The sequence below is a fragment of the Macaca fascicularis genome, chromosome 1 (genome assembly GCF_037993035.2).
Source record: "Macaca fascicularis isolate 582-1 chromosome 1, T2T-MFA8v1.1".
Lineage (NCBI taxonomy): Eukaryota > Metazoa > Chordata > Mammalia > Primates > Cercopithecidae > Macaca > Macaca fascicularis.
In genome coordinates, this window is record NC_088375.1 from 124,478,251 (window position 1) to 124,490,784 (window position 12,534).

At 41.8% G+C, this 12,534-nt stretch overlaps 1 long non-coding RNA gene across 1 annotated transcript; it reads right to left on the reverse strand.

Moving 5' to 3' along the window:
• Positions 1-537: 537 nt before the first annotated feature.
• On the reverse strand, positions 538-7,946 carry LOC135971868 (uncharacterized). The gene is made up of 4 exons (XR_010588200.1): positions 7,647-7,946; positions 7,058-7,178; positions 6,830-6,926; positions 538-1,985 (listed from the first exon to the last, which is right to left on the reverse strand). It is a non-coding gene; the product is annotated as an uncharacterized lncRNA (long non-coding RNA).
• Positions 7,947-12,534: the final 4,588 nt, after the last annotated feature.

The window sequence follows — 12,534 nt, forward strand, 5'->3', positions numbered from 1 at the left end:
TGCATCACTTGGAGTGAGGTTAAGTGTTGTTTCTATGGAATTTTTGCTTCACCTAGATACATATGTTTATGTATTCAGGACTGCGACATAAAATGAATTCGTATTGCTTACCGTTTGTAAACCCCTAGCCTGAAGATTTCCTGCCATTCATCCTCACCCAAAGTAGAACAGGTCATCCTTGAAGAGGGACATTGTCCTTCTAAACATGCCTATGGCAGAAACTAGTCTATGGCAAAGTGCCACTATCTCAGCCCTGGGAGAATCTGACTGGCAGCTCCAAAATATGAAGCTAATTTAAAAAGGACTTAAGTCCCAAACCATTTTAGTCAATAAAATAGTCTCCCTGTTTTGAACTCAGTAAAACATTTTAAAATTTTTCTTAATATTTTCATTGTGTAACCACCCAAGGTTGGTTTGCCTGCTGCCTAGACAGAGCCGATTCATCAAGACAGGAGAATTACAATAGAGAAAGAGTAATTCACGCAGAGCCAGCTGTGTGGGAGACCAGAGTTTTATTATTATTCAAATCAGTCTCCCTGAGCATTTGGGGAGCAGAGTTTTTAAAGATAACTTGGCGAGTCGGGGTAAGCCAGCGAGCCAGGAGTGCTGATTGGTCAGAGATGAAATCACAGGGAGTCAGACCTGTCTTCTTGCACTGAGTCAGTTCCTGGGTGAAGGTCACAAGATCAGATGAACCAGTTTATTGATCTGAGCGATGCCGGCTGATCCATTAAGTGCAGTGTCTGTAAAATATCTCAAGCACTGATCTTAGAAGTCGTTCAGGGAGGCTCAGAATCTTGTAGCCTCCAGCTGCAAGACTCCTAAACCATAATTTCTAATCTTGCAGCTAATGTTAGTCCTACAAAGGCAATCTAGTCCCCATGCAAGAAAGAGGTCTGCTTTAGGAAAGGGCTGTTACCATCTTTGTTTAAACTGTAAACTCCAAAGTTAGTGCAGCCTACGCCCAGCCTACAAGGACAGGTTAGAGGTAAGAAACAAGATGGAGTCAGTATAATTAGATCTTTCACTGCCTCAGTCATAATTTTTCAAGGCGGTTTCAATCCTTCCCTTTGGGTTTTGTAATGCCTTCATCTTATGATGTAGGCTATGAAGATGGGAAAAGGTGGTCGATCGCTCTGGCTTCTTCCTGCCAACAGGGAATGTGGTGGGAATGGGAGTGAACCCCATGGTGAGAAGAGTTGAACTGCTTTGCCACTGTCTAAGTGACTCAGGCAGGCCTGGATGGGCTTTCATGGCAAAAACATTAGTACTCTCAACTATAGTTTTACCACAGTACTGAAGTGAAACAGGCTATTATAAGGTAAATAATGAGTCCTCGGATGAGGAGTACAATTCCCACTTTAAAAAAAAAGATTTGAAAGCATTAGTTTGAGGACTTCTAGTCCACAAAGAATTTGGAATTTAGTCTAAACTGCAGAAAAAAACCTCAAGAACAGCTAACAACAGTGTACTATAGTTTTTCTTTTGAAGCATAATTTTCTCTCTTTCCAGTCCTCATTTTCATTAAAAACAAATCACGATAGAACTGATTTGTTTACAAAATAAACTTTAGTCTTACTGTACTTGGCCTAATTATTTGCATAAAGTACAGCAAAAGTAATTATTTTTCACACAGGCTTTTTAAATTGGCTTTGATAGAACTCTGTTCCATGAAGAATCTCAGATAAGACTTTTTAAAAACCAAGCCCAGCCATGGGTTTGTACCCTCAGATACCTATGAGTTGGGCAAATTCCTCTCCTCTTGAGTTCCCAAGATAACTTGGGGTTCCTGGGCCTGTTAGAAAGTGAAATTCCTTACTTACCACAGGTCAGGAACCTTGTACAGGGACTCTGTGCCGACAAGGTATGAGGCCAGATTCCCCACCAGGCTTTAATTGGCTCTATAAGTCAGCTTTGATTCTTTAAAGGAAGCATGCCATTCCAGTCAAAACCTTGGTAAATTAACCAATTTCTCCATCTGTGTTCTGTTACAGAAGAAAACAGCTTCTTATTGCACTTATGCAATTAACTATACTGCCATAAATTGAGAATATTAATAAATAGTTTCCAAATTCTGGAGAAATCAGGTAGAGAGGAACAAATGTGCTCCAAATTTTGTTTACAGGAGTATATCTTATTCACTTGTTAAAAGCTGCAAATACCTCTAAAGAAATAAGTTCTCTTGACTCTGGAAACAAAAGGTTTAGCAATGTTTAACACATTAGTGCTCCATGACAGTCCTAGAAGTTTGGTTTTTTCCCTCTATTCCAACAGCACAATTTTTAAAGTTATCTGAGACCTGCACTTAGAGTCCTATATTTGATTATAAATTGACTTTTGAAAAGGACCAAAGCAAGACAAAATGTCTGTGGATGACAAGAGTCTGTAGCCACTATTAAAGCTACAACTGATGAGGAATTTTGGTTACTTTTGTGGTGTACAATTTTACATAACAATATAATTATTAATGTACACTAAATTATATCAACATTGTAGAAGTTTCCCATAATTTTGGAACACATACTAATAACACATTAATACAAATACAGTCCAAAGTGAACCAAACACCATTCACTCTTCTATTTGAAAGTTTTCCCTCTATTCTAATATTACAATCTCCAGAGTTATTTATCAGAATCCTACATTTAAGAGCACCTGTTACATTTTAAAACCGATTATAAAACCATCTTTTAAAGAGGACCAAAATGAGACAACAATTATCTGTGGATGACAAAAACATTTTAGGGCAGTTAAAGACACAATTGACAAGGAAATTTACCTCTGTAGCACACAGTCTTTCTTTTTTTTTTTAATAGTTTAAGTTCTAGGGTACATGTGCACAACGTGCAGGTTTGTTACATACGTATACATGTGCCAGGTTGATGTGCTGCACCCATTAACTCGTCATTTACATTAGGTATATCTCCTAATGCTATCCCTCCCCCTCCCCCACAATAGGCCCCACACACAGTCTTTTAACATAATAATTATAATTATTACAGATAACACAGACTAAGTCATAGTAGAGTTATAGGAGTTTTACATTATTTCAGAACATATACCAGTAACACATTTACACAAATATAGACCAAAGAAAGCCAAATACCATTTCATATTTGACAATGCTTCCTGTGTGATTTTTGTACCAAATAAGCCAAATGTCATTTTTGGTCTTTAAAGGACCTAATATCTAAAATATTAGGTTAGAAAGAGACATAATTTATAATTTGATATTGAAAAGTTTGTCAAATATCAAAGGTGTAAAACACAGGATATCACAAAATAGAATCTCAGGTCACCATAAGTCATTCATTTGGCCAAAATAATAACTTCAAAACAATTTTTAAGAAAGAAAAAGCTTTACTCTGATACAGAAGACTTAGCTTTCCAAACAAGACCCAATGAAGATAGCACGAGGCCAACTGAATCTGTCTCTTATCTCTTTTCTTTTTTTCCCTGCCATTTACCCAAGGAGAAAACAAAACCCTTTCATTATCTTTTAACATTACATAAAAATCATCTTCAAAAGAGAAAACCAAATTTCATGTTTGCATTAGTGCATCTTTAATGTTAAAGCTAGTTTTTCAGATAAAATTTTATATCTCTATCCAGTTTTAATTAGTTTCACCATAAGGTAAGATTTTCATAAACTTTTTAGAACCCTTTACAATTTTCCATCAAACAGCAGATAATATTCTAAGAAAGCCCTGTTATTCAGACACATGGGCCCAGATTCTGGTCCCACATCAGTATGATTTTAATGTTTTAAACTATGGAAAAAAGCTAAATAATTTCTTTTTTTTTTTTTTTTTTTTTTGAGACAGAGTCTCGCTCTGCCTCCCAGGCTGGAGTGCAGTGGCCGGATCTCAGCTCACTGCAAGCTCCGCCTCCCGGGTTCACGCCATTCTCCTGTCTCAGCCTCCCGAGTAGCTGGGACTACAGGCGCCCGGCTAGTTTTTTGTATTTTTTTAGTAGAGACGGGGTTTCACCGTGTTAGCCAGGATGGTCTCGATCTCCCGACCTCGTGATCCGCCCGTCTCGGCCTCCCAAAGTGCTGGGATTACAGGCTTGAGCCACCGCGCCAGGCCAATAATTTCTTTTTAATCTTAGCCAACTTGTTTATACCCACAGAATTTTTACAAGATCAACCCTTTACAAACCCTTTTCACTTTGCTTAAACCTTCAGTTTTGTTCCATTACTCTTTTAGGTTAAGACAATCTTTAAAACCCTCTGAAGTAGACAAAATTACATTCCCTTTCACAAAAGCCATATTCCCATGCCTTCTTATAATCTTTTACCAAAAATACATTCCCTACACACCTTGTATGTAAAACTGTTTCTCCAGTGGTCTCAACTACATGTTGCAATATTAACTCTTAGCAACTTTTATATTTAGTGAAAAACCTGATAAGTAAGCGATTTTAATTATGTGCTAGGGGTGGAACCTAGGACATCAGACAGAAACAAAGATAGGATCTGACTCCTTTTAGCATAGCTAGCGGGCATGGCTCTCCATATATCCCAGGCCTTATCTATACTCTAATGCTCCAAAGTAGGTATATTGAACAGTTTTCAAAAGCCAAAGAAACAGTATGACCTTAAAATCTTTAGCAAATCTGATATCTGACCTTAATTTAGACCAAATGTCTACATTTTCAAGAAATTTTATTTTACCAATAGTCTTTAAAAACTGTCTTTATTTCCAAAAGATTACTGAAATCACGAGAACAAAAAGGCATTAAAGTTTCTATTTTTCTGACAAAATATTTGATTTAAGTGCTTATTTTTCCAAGCCAATTAATCAGAACTCTTTTATATCTAAACATACAACACATATAAATACACAAACAGAGAGAAGATTCAGGACTTGTAAGACTTTTCATTTGCCAGTTTCTTAATTGAATTACTGGCTTCCGGGTGCAGCCCTTGGAGGAACAGGGCCAGGAAAGCATGCATTTCTAATGCCACATAAGCAGCAGCAAATAATCAGCTGAAGTCAAAGACAGATCCCCAAAATTAAGGGTGCCATTTTATACTGATCCTGGATCCCAAAAGGAGGAAAATACTACAGGAGAGGACAGTGCAGTGCTTCTACCCTGCATTTCATTGCAAGACAACCCAAAGCCAATCAGCCCATGTTGTAATCGGCCCATCCCTCGTGAGAGTCTCATCTCCCGGGCAGGGGGTGGGGATGTTTCCTTATCTACCAGGTGGCCAAGAGCATGCGTCTCTGATGCAAGTGTGCAAAAAGTCAAGTATCCCTCCATAACTACTATTAGTCATCCTTTACAGTATATTTCCTACCTCGTAATTACACACCAAAGCTCTCTCATAATGCGAAGTAATTTCTGATACCCCCAAAACTCAAAACCGTCAGGTAACACAATGCAAAACAGAACGAACCTTTGACTTTGAGAGGGATCTATCCGCTTTTAATTCCTGGGGTTTCATGATGAAGACAGAGTTTTTTTCCCCAAAGCGGGGTCTGCAGTGCCTCCTCTGTTTTTCCCAAGGAGTCCCAGGCTACCAGAAATTATCTTAGGGCTTCTCATGTGTGCATTAAGAGTGGCAAGACCAAAAAAACGGAGAAAAATAATTCAGTCGACTGAGAAGGAAAAACCTTTTTCCAGAAAAACAAGTTCCAAGAAGAGAATAACAATGGCCTTTTAAATACATCTATAGCTTGTTTATCCACTTTTAATTAACCTAACTTTTAACCATAGTGCTCTTTAAAAAAGAAATCCTTTCAAATCTCTTATTACCTGACTTTAGCCATGCCAAGTGGCCAATACTTCTAGCTTCTGAATTTTACCAAATGTAAGCTCCTAGGTGCTTCAAAGACATGGTAAGCAGTTTCTTTTTTTATAAGATTTAGAATCTCCACAAAGTAGTTCAAAGAAACGAAAATTCAAGAGAGGAAATCAGAAGCTATCTACCAGGGGAAAAAACCTCAATAAATGGCAAAGTTACAAAAATAACAAACCAGAAAAGAATCATTTCAGCAGCCAACAACTGAACCCAGGCCACCACTGTTGAAAGATAAAGCCTTAGCTACTGCGCTGCGCGCATTGAGCAGTTTCTATTGCTTTTCCCAGAAGGAGCCTAGAGAAGCCAATTTCAAGCTTGCAAGGCTTTCAATTGCTCAAGAAAAATTTTTAGGCTGGGCACAGTGGCTCACGCCTGTCTGTAATTCTAGCACTTTGGGAGGCCAAGGCGGGTGGATCACTTGAGGTCAGGAGTTCGAGACCAGCCTGGCCAACATGGTGAAACCCTGTTTCTACAAAAAAACACGAAAAGAGGCAGAGGTTGCTGTGAGCCGAGATCGCACCACTGCACTCCAGCCTGCGTGACGGGAGCAAGACTCCATCTCAAAAAAAAAAAAAAAAAAATTTAGGATTATGACATGAACCCCAAAATTCCTATCCTCTGGGTGGTGGAAACCAAAAGAAAGTATCCCCCATGGTCATAAGGTTAAACTCTTAAGTACAAAACAAAACAGAGAAATTTCATCCTGTATTGGTTTCAGGGACCCGTAGCAAAGTTTGTAACTGACCAGCCTGCCAAACGGATTTGAAAAGCAGGCCTAGGGGTCCTACACCCATGTTCTATCTTGTGATACCCCTCTCTCCATTACAAAACACAGAAAGACAGATTCTTAGCACAAAGTACACCAGATTTGAACAGCCTAAGACTAGTCTCACAAATCCTTTTTTCTGTTAATCAAACCCTTGCAGAGGAGACAAATAGTTTACTGTTTATTCAGACAGAGGAAGCAAGATAATCAGAAACTTGGCCGGTAAGCATTTTTTACCCTTTTTGCTGGCATACCTGGTTTCTGGATTCCATTTCCCTGCAGCTTCCAGAAGAATGGAGTGGCTTCTGATGATCCTGCTTGCTTGTGCTATAACTTTGGGGTTCAAGCCACCTTACAAGAGAAAATCACCCTGTAAGACGAGATTCTTAATTTGCAATATGCTGCCCAATGGACTGCATGGGGAACCGAATTAACATTTTCCATGACAGCAAAATACACATAACAAAACAGACATTAGTCACCTTGTTCAGCAGCCAATATCAGCCTGGCAAAGCTCAAACTTTTTCCTGTTGGCCCCTATTGTCTTTGATCCACTCCAGGTGGGGATGGACGAGCTCTGAATGGTAATTCACAATGGGGTCTCTGAGCAAGAGGAAGAGCAGATATTCACTCGCTGAGACAGGCCTGTTGAGCCTTCTTAAAGCTCATCGAATGTGACCAGACAAATAAGGAGAGTTCTCTGAGTTAGGCCTGCTGGACTTCCATCAGCAATCCCTCTGAGATCCCTTCCTAATATACAAACACACACAAAGACAGAAGGCCTTCTAAATCAGATCCCTAACCAAGAACTCCAAGAGTATCCCTCCCAAACTATCCTCCTAGTCTCCTTCTGAGAAACCTCCTCGAAATCTTCCTGATTGAAGACAAGTCTCCCAAACCAGGACTCTTCCTACTAGACCTTCAGAGTTCTGTGACTAGTTAGAAAGAGCCAACTGAGACCCCCCAGGAACTGAACAGACACCCCACTATGGTGCTACTGACACCCTACCACAGGGCTACATAACCAGTCAGGAGAAGGAAGCAGCCGTTGGCAATGCCTAGGATACTTACCAATCCAGACACCCCACCATGGGGCTACAGACAGACACCCTGGGATAGGGCTATTCCCCAGGACAATTTCTCCATTGCAATTAAATCCATGCACATTGGGTCGGCAGTGCCCTGCCAATAGAGAAATACCAGAGTCAGCCCCCAGTCCAAGAGAACTAGGCCGCCCCTTGGGCTGGCTTCTGGATCCATCGCTAAAGGAGGAGGCCACTGAATCATGGGCAGGTAGCCACAAGGGCAATCCCAGACGAGCCCCCAAATTTGTAACTGCCCAAGGGGTTCACCTTGCCCGCTGCTTAGACAGAGCTGATTCATTGAGACAGGGGAATTGCAATAGTGAAAGAGTAAGTCATGCAGAGCCAGCTGTACTGCAGACGGGAGTTTTATTATTACTCAAATCAGTCTCCCTGAGCATTCAGGGAGCAGAGTTTTTAAGGATAATTTGGTGGGTTAGGGGAAGCCAGTGAGCCAGGAGTGCTGATTGGTCAGAGATGAAATCATAGTCTGGGCGCGGTGGCTCACACCTATAATCCCAGCACTTTGGGAGGCTGAGGTGGGCGAATCGTGAGGTCAGGAGTTCAAGACCAGTCTGGCCAACATAGTGAAACCCCATCTTTACTAAAAATACAAAAACAGCCAGGCATGGTGGCAGGCACCTGTAATCCCAGCTACTCAGGAGGCTGAGGCAGGAGAATTGCTTGGACATGCAGACGGAGGTGGCAGTCAGCCGAGATCACACCACTGCACTCCAGCCTGGGCAACAGTGTGAGACTCTGTCCCAAAAAAAAAAAAAGGGAAAGAAGAAAGAAAGAAAGAGGAGGGAAGGAAGGAAGGAAGGAAGGAAGGAAGGAAGGAAGGAAGGAAGGAAGGAAGGAAGGAAGGAAGGAAGGAAGGAAGGGAAAGGAAGGAAGGAAGGAAGGAAGGAAGAAAGAAAGAAAGAAAGAAAGAAAGAAAGAAAGAAAGAAAGAAAGAAAGAAAGAAAGAAAGAAAGAAAGAAAGAAAGAAAGAAAGAAAGAAAGAGGAAGGAAGGAAGAAAAAAGGAAGGAAGGAAAAAGGAAGGAAGGAAAGAAAGAAAGAAAAAGGAAGGAAGGAAGAAGGAAGGAAGGAAAGAAAAGAAAGAAAGAAAGAGAAAGAAAGAAAGAGAAAGAAAAGAAAAAGAAGAGGAAGGAAGGAAGAAAGAGAAAAGGAAAGAAAGGAAAGAGAAGAAAGAAAGAAAGAAAGAAAGAAAGAAAGAAAGAAAGAAAGAAAGAAAGAAAGAAAGAAAGAAAGAGAAAGAAAGGAAAGAGAAGAAAGAAAGAAAGAAAGAAAGAAAGAAAGAAAGAAAGAAAGAAAGAAAGAAAGAAAGAAAGAAAGAAAGAAAGAGAAAGAAAGATCACAGGGAGTCGAACCTGTCTTCTTGCACTGAGTCAGTTCCTGGGTGAGGGCTACAAGATCAGACGAGCCAGTTTACTGATCTGGGTGGTTCCAGCTGATTCATCAAGTGCAGGGTCTACAAAATGTCTCAAGCAATGATCTTGGGAGCAGTTTAGGGAAGATCAGAATCTTGAAGTCTCCAGCTGCATGACTCCTAAACCATAATTTCTAATCTTGCAGCTAATATTAATTCTACAAAGGCAATCTAGTCCCCAGGCAAGAAGGAGTCCTGCTTTGGGAAAGGGTTGTTACCATCTTTGTTTAAACTATAAACTATAAACTGAGTTTCTCCCAAAATTAGTTCAGCCCACACCCAGCCTACAAGGGCAGCTTGGAGGTTAGAAGCAAGATGGAGTCAGTAAAGTCAGATCTCTTTCACTGTCTCAGTCATAATTTTGCAAAGGCGTTTTCAATTGCATTTAAATGCTCTGTTAATTCGATAAAAGTTTTTAAAACCTGACATTATTTCATGAAAATGTGATTGCTTTACAGAGTTAGTTTGCTCTAAGATATACCCCAAGGCAGGTTATGCCTGGGTCTACCCTCAGTGGAGGCATATGTGTACACCACACTTGAATGCGTGTCCATATCTTTATGCATATGTGTACACACATGCAAATGTCTTTGCTTTAAAAGATGATGCTGCTCACCCTTGTTCACTAAAGCATTACTTACCACAGCTAAGAGGGGGAAGCAACACAAATGTGCATTGAAGGAGGAATGGATAGAGAAGGTGGTAAATACATGTGATGGAATATTATTTCTTCTTTAAAAAGAAAGAAATCCTGTCATATGCTACAACATGGGGGACATTAAGCTAAGTGAAATAAACCAGTGTCAAAAAGACAAACACTGTATGATTCCACCTAGATGAAGCATCTAAAGTAGTTAAACTCAGTCTGGACACGGTGGCTCATGTCTGTAATCCCAGCACTTTGGGAGGCCAAAGTGGGTGGAATGCTTGAGCCCAGGAGTTTGAGACCAGCTTGGCCAACATGGTGAAATGCCATCTCTACAAAAAAAAAAAAAAAAAAAAAATTACAAAAAATTATCCAGGTGTGGTGGTGCACATCTGTAGTCCTAGCTACCAGGGAGGCTGAGGTGGGAGGATCACCTAAGCCCAGGAAGTTGAGGCTGTAGTGAGCCATGATCACACCACCGCACTCCAGCCTGGGTGACGAGTGAGACCCTGTCTCCAAATAATAATAATAGCAATGAAAGTAGTCAAACTCACAGAAACAGAAGATAGAATGGTGGTTGCCAGAAGCTAAAGGGAGGAAGAATTGGGGAATTGTTATTCAAGGGGTATGGAGTCTCAGTTTTGCAAGATGAAAGAGTTCTAGAGAGTTCTAGAGTAGACAGATTTAACAACCTGTATACTTAAAACTTGTTGAGTAAATTTTATGCTATTTTTTTTTGCCATAAATTAAAATAAAATTGAATTTTAAAAAAGATGATGCTACTTGGAAGTCACACCATTTAACAGTCAGAAATTGGGTACCGGGCCAGGCACAGTGGCTCACCCCTGTAATCCCAGCACTTTGGGAGGCTGAGGTATGCAGATCACCCAAGGTCAGGAGTTCAAGATCAGCCTGGCTAATGTGGCGAAACCCCATCTCTACTAAAAATACAAAAATTAGCCGGAGGTGGTGGTGGTCGCCTGTAATCCCAGCTACTCGGGAGGCTAAGGCACAAGAATCACTTGAATACAGGAGGCAGAGGTTGCAGTGAGCCAAGATTGTACCACTGCACTCCAGCCTGGCCGACAGAGCAAGACTCTGTCTCGAAAAATAAATAAAAGAAATTGGGTACTGGATCTGACAGAACTGAATATAAATCCCTAATCCACTTCTTCGGAGCTATGTGACCTGAGCAAGCAATAACTTCCTTTGAAGGGTGAGTGCCTTTAGCTGTAGAGCAGCTAAGTTCTTAGTGCCATCAGGAAGGTCATCCGGGAGAAAAGTGCCTGGCAGGAATTCAGGGAAATCCAAAAAGTTGTGTCTTCCAGCTGCAGTATGCAACCCACAGCCCCTTTGCATTGCACTCCCATCTGTGTGCCTGTCCTCTGTCTGTCTTCTAGTCTATGGAGCCAGTTTGCAGAGCTGTGGCATTGCTGCCTGGCCATGCTCCCTGTGCAATCACAGCGAGCCCCTCTCTGAAGAAACAGCCTCCTTGCCACCTAAAGCTAAGTTGCAACCTCTGAAGACAACTTTCTTCTCCTTAAGAAATTCTCTGAAGCTCCATGGCCTCGAGCCTTGGGGTTCCTCATGAGGGTTTTTTACCAGCTCAGCTTGGCTTCCAGTCTCATAATAGGCAGCTGGAGACAAGTTGTGGGATTTCAGGTTGTTTCTGGAGAACCAGCGGGGACTTTCTGTGCCCAGAAGAACTTCCCAGCCAGTCAACACATCCCTTGGCTCGACACTTGGCTCTCTCATAAAATACACACATTCCTGAGATCATACTAATATGCTTACAATTAAATAACTTTACAGTTTCCTAAGAACTTTCACATGCAGAATATCCACCCAACCTGATCACAGACTGAGGTAGGGATATGATCTCTGCTTTTACAGATTAAAATTTAAATGAGCACCTACTATGCTGGGCACTGTTCTAGGCTTTTTCCCAAGTAATCCTCTCCCATTTAGTAAGTGGCCCGGGGAGGCCTCAGAGCCTGGTCTTTGGGGTTCTTTCCAGAACACCTCAGCTGCTTTCTGAATCATTTTCACCTCAGGCCCCTTCCAGAGAGGAGGTTTTTCTCGGGGAAAGAGCATAGCAGGAGGCTTCCTAAAAGAGGCCTGCCAATCAGGAGCGTGTGCAGTTGGGGGTGGCAACAAGGGAGCCACAGGAAGGGGGAGCCCAGGACTGCAACGATCTCAACTCTGGGCCAGCCTTCCCTGCCCGAGTTCCCTGGGCTCTCTAAGTGTCTCTCTTCAACCCCTCCCCACCCCTGCCCTATCCCCCACCCCTCCACAATGTAGTGGATAGGATCACTAGCTTGGGAGTCAGACAGATCTGGGTCCAGGTCTCTGCTAAGCTCAGCCTCCCTATCAATGCAATGGGGTAATAAGAGTGCCTAACCCTTAAGTGGCTCCGAGGATTCAGAGAAATGATGTCCATGAAGTGCTCAGCACCATTACTAGCACGTGGTAAGAACTCAGTAGATGCTGCTCTAGCGGCTTAGGTCCCTCCCTCCATGGCCAACCCCATCCTTTCCATCCTTACCTCCAGTCCCAACACCCATCCCTCTCCATTCCCTCTTTTCTTACCTAATCCTGCTCCAGCCAAATCTCCACCCTTGAAAAAGTCACAGAAAGTTGCATAAAAACCAGAGAGACAGCTGGGACAGGAGAAGAGCGAGGCGGCAACCGAGTCCCTACCATCTCCTGTTCCTCATGGAGGGCAGCCTGACCTCTCAGGCCCAGCCTCAGGGACCAAATCCAAACACCCTCCTTCCTGTTTACTGTATCAGCAGCCC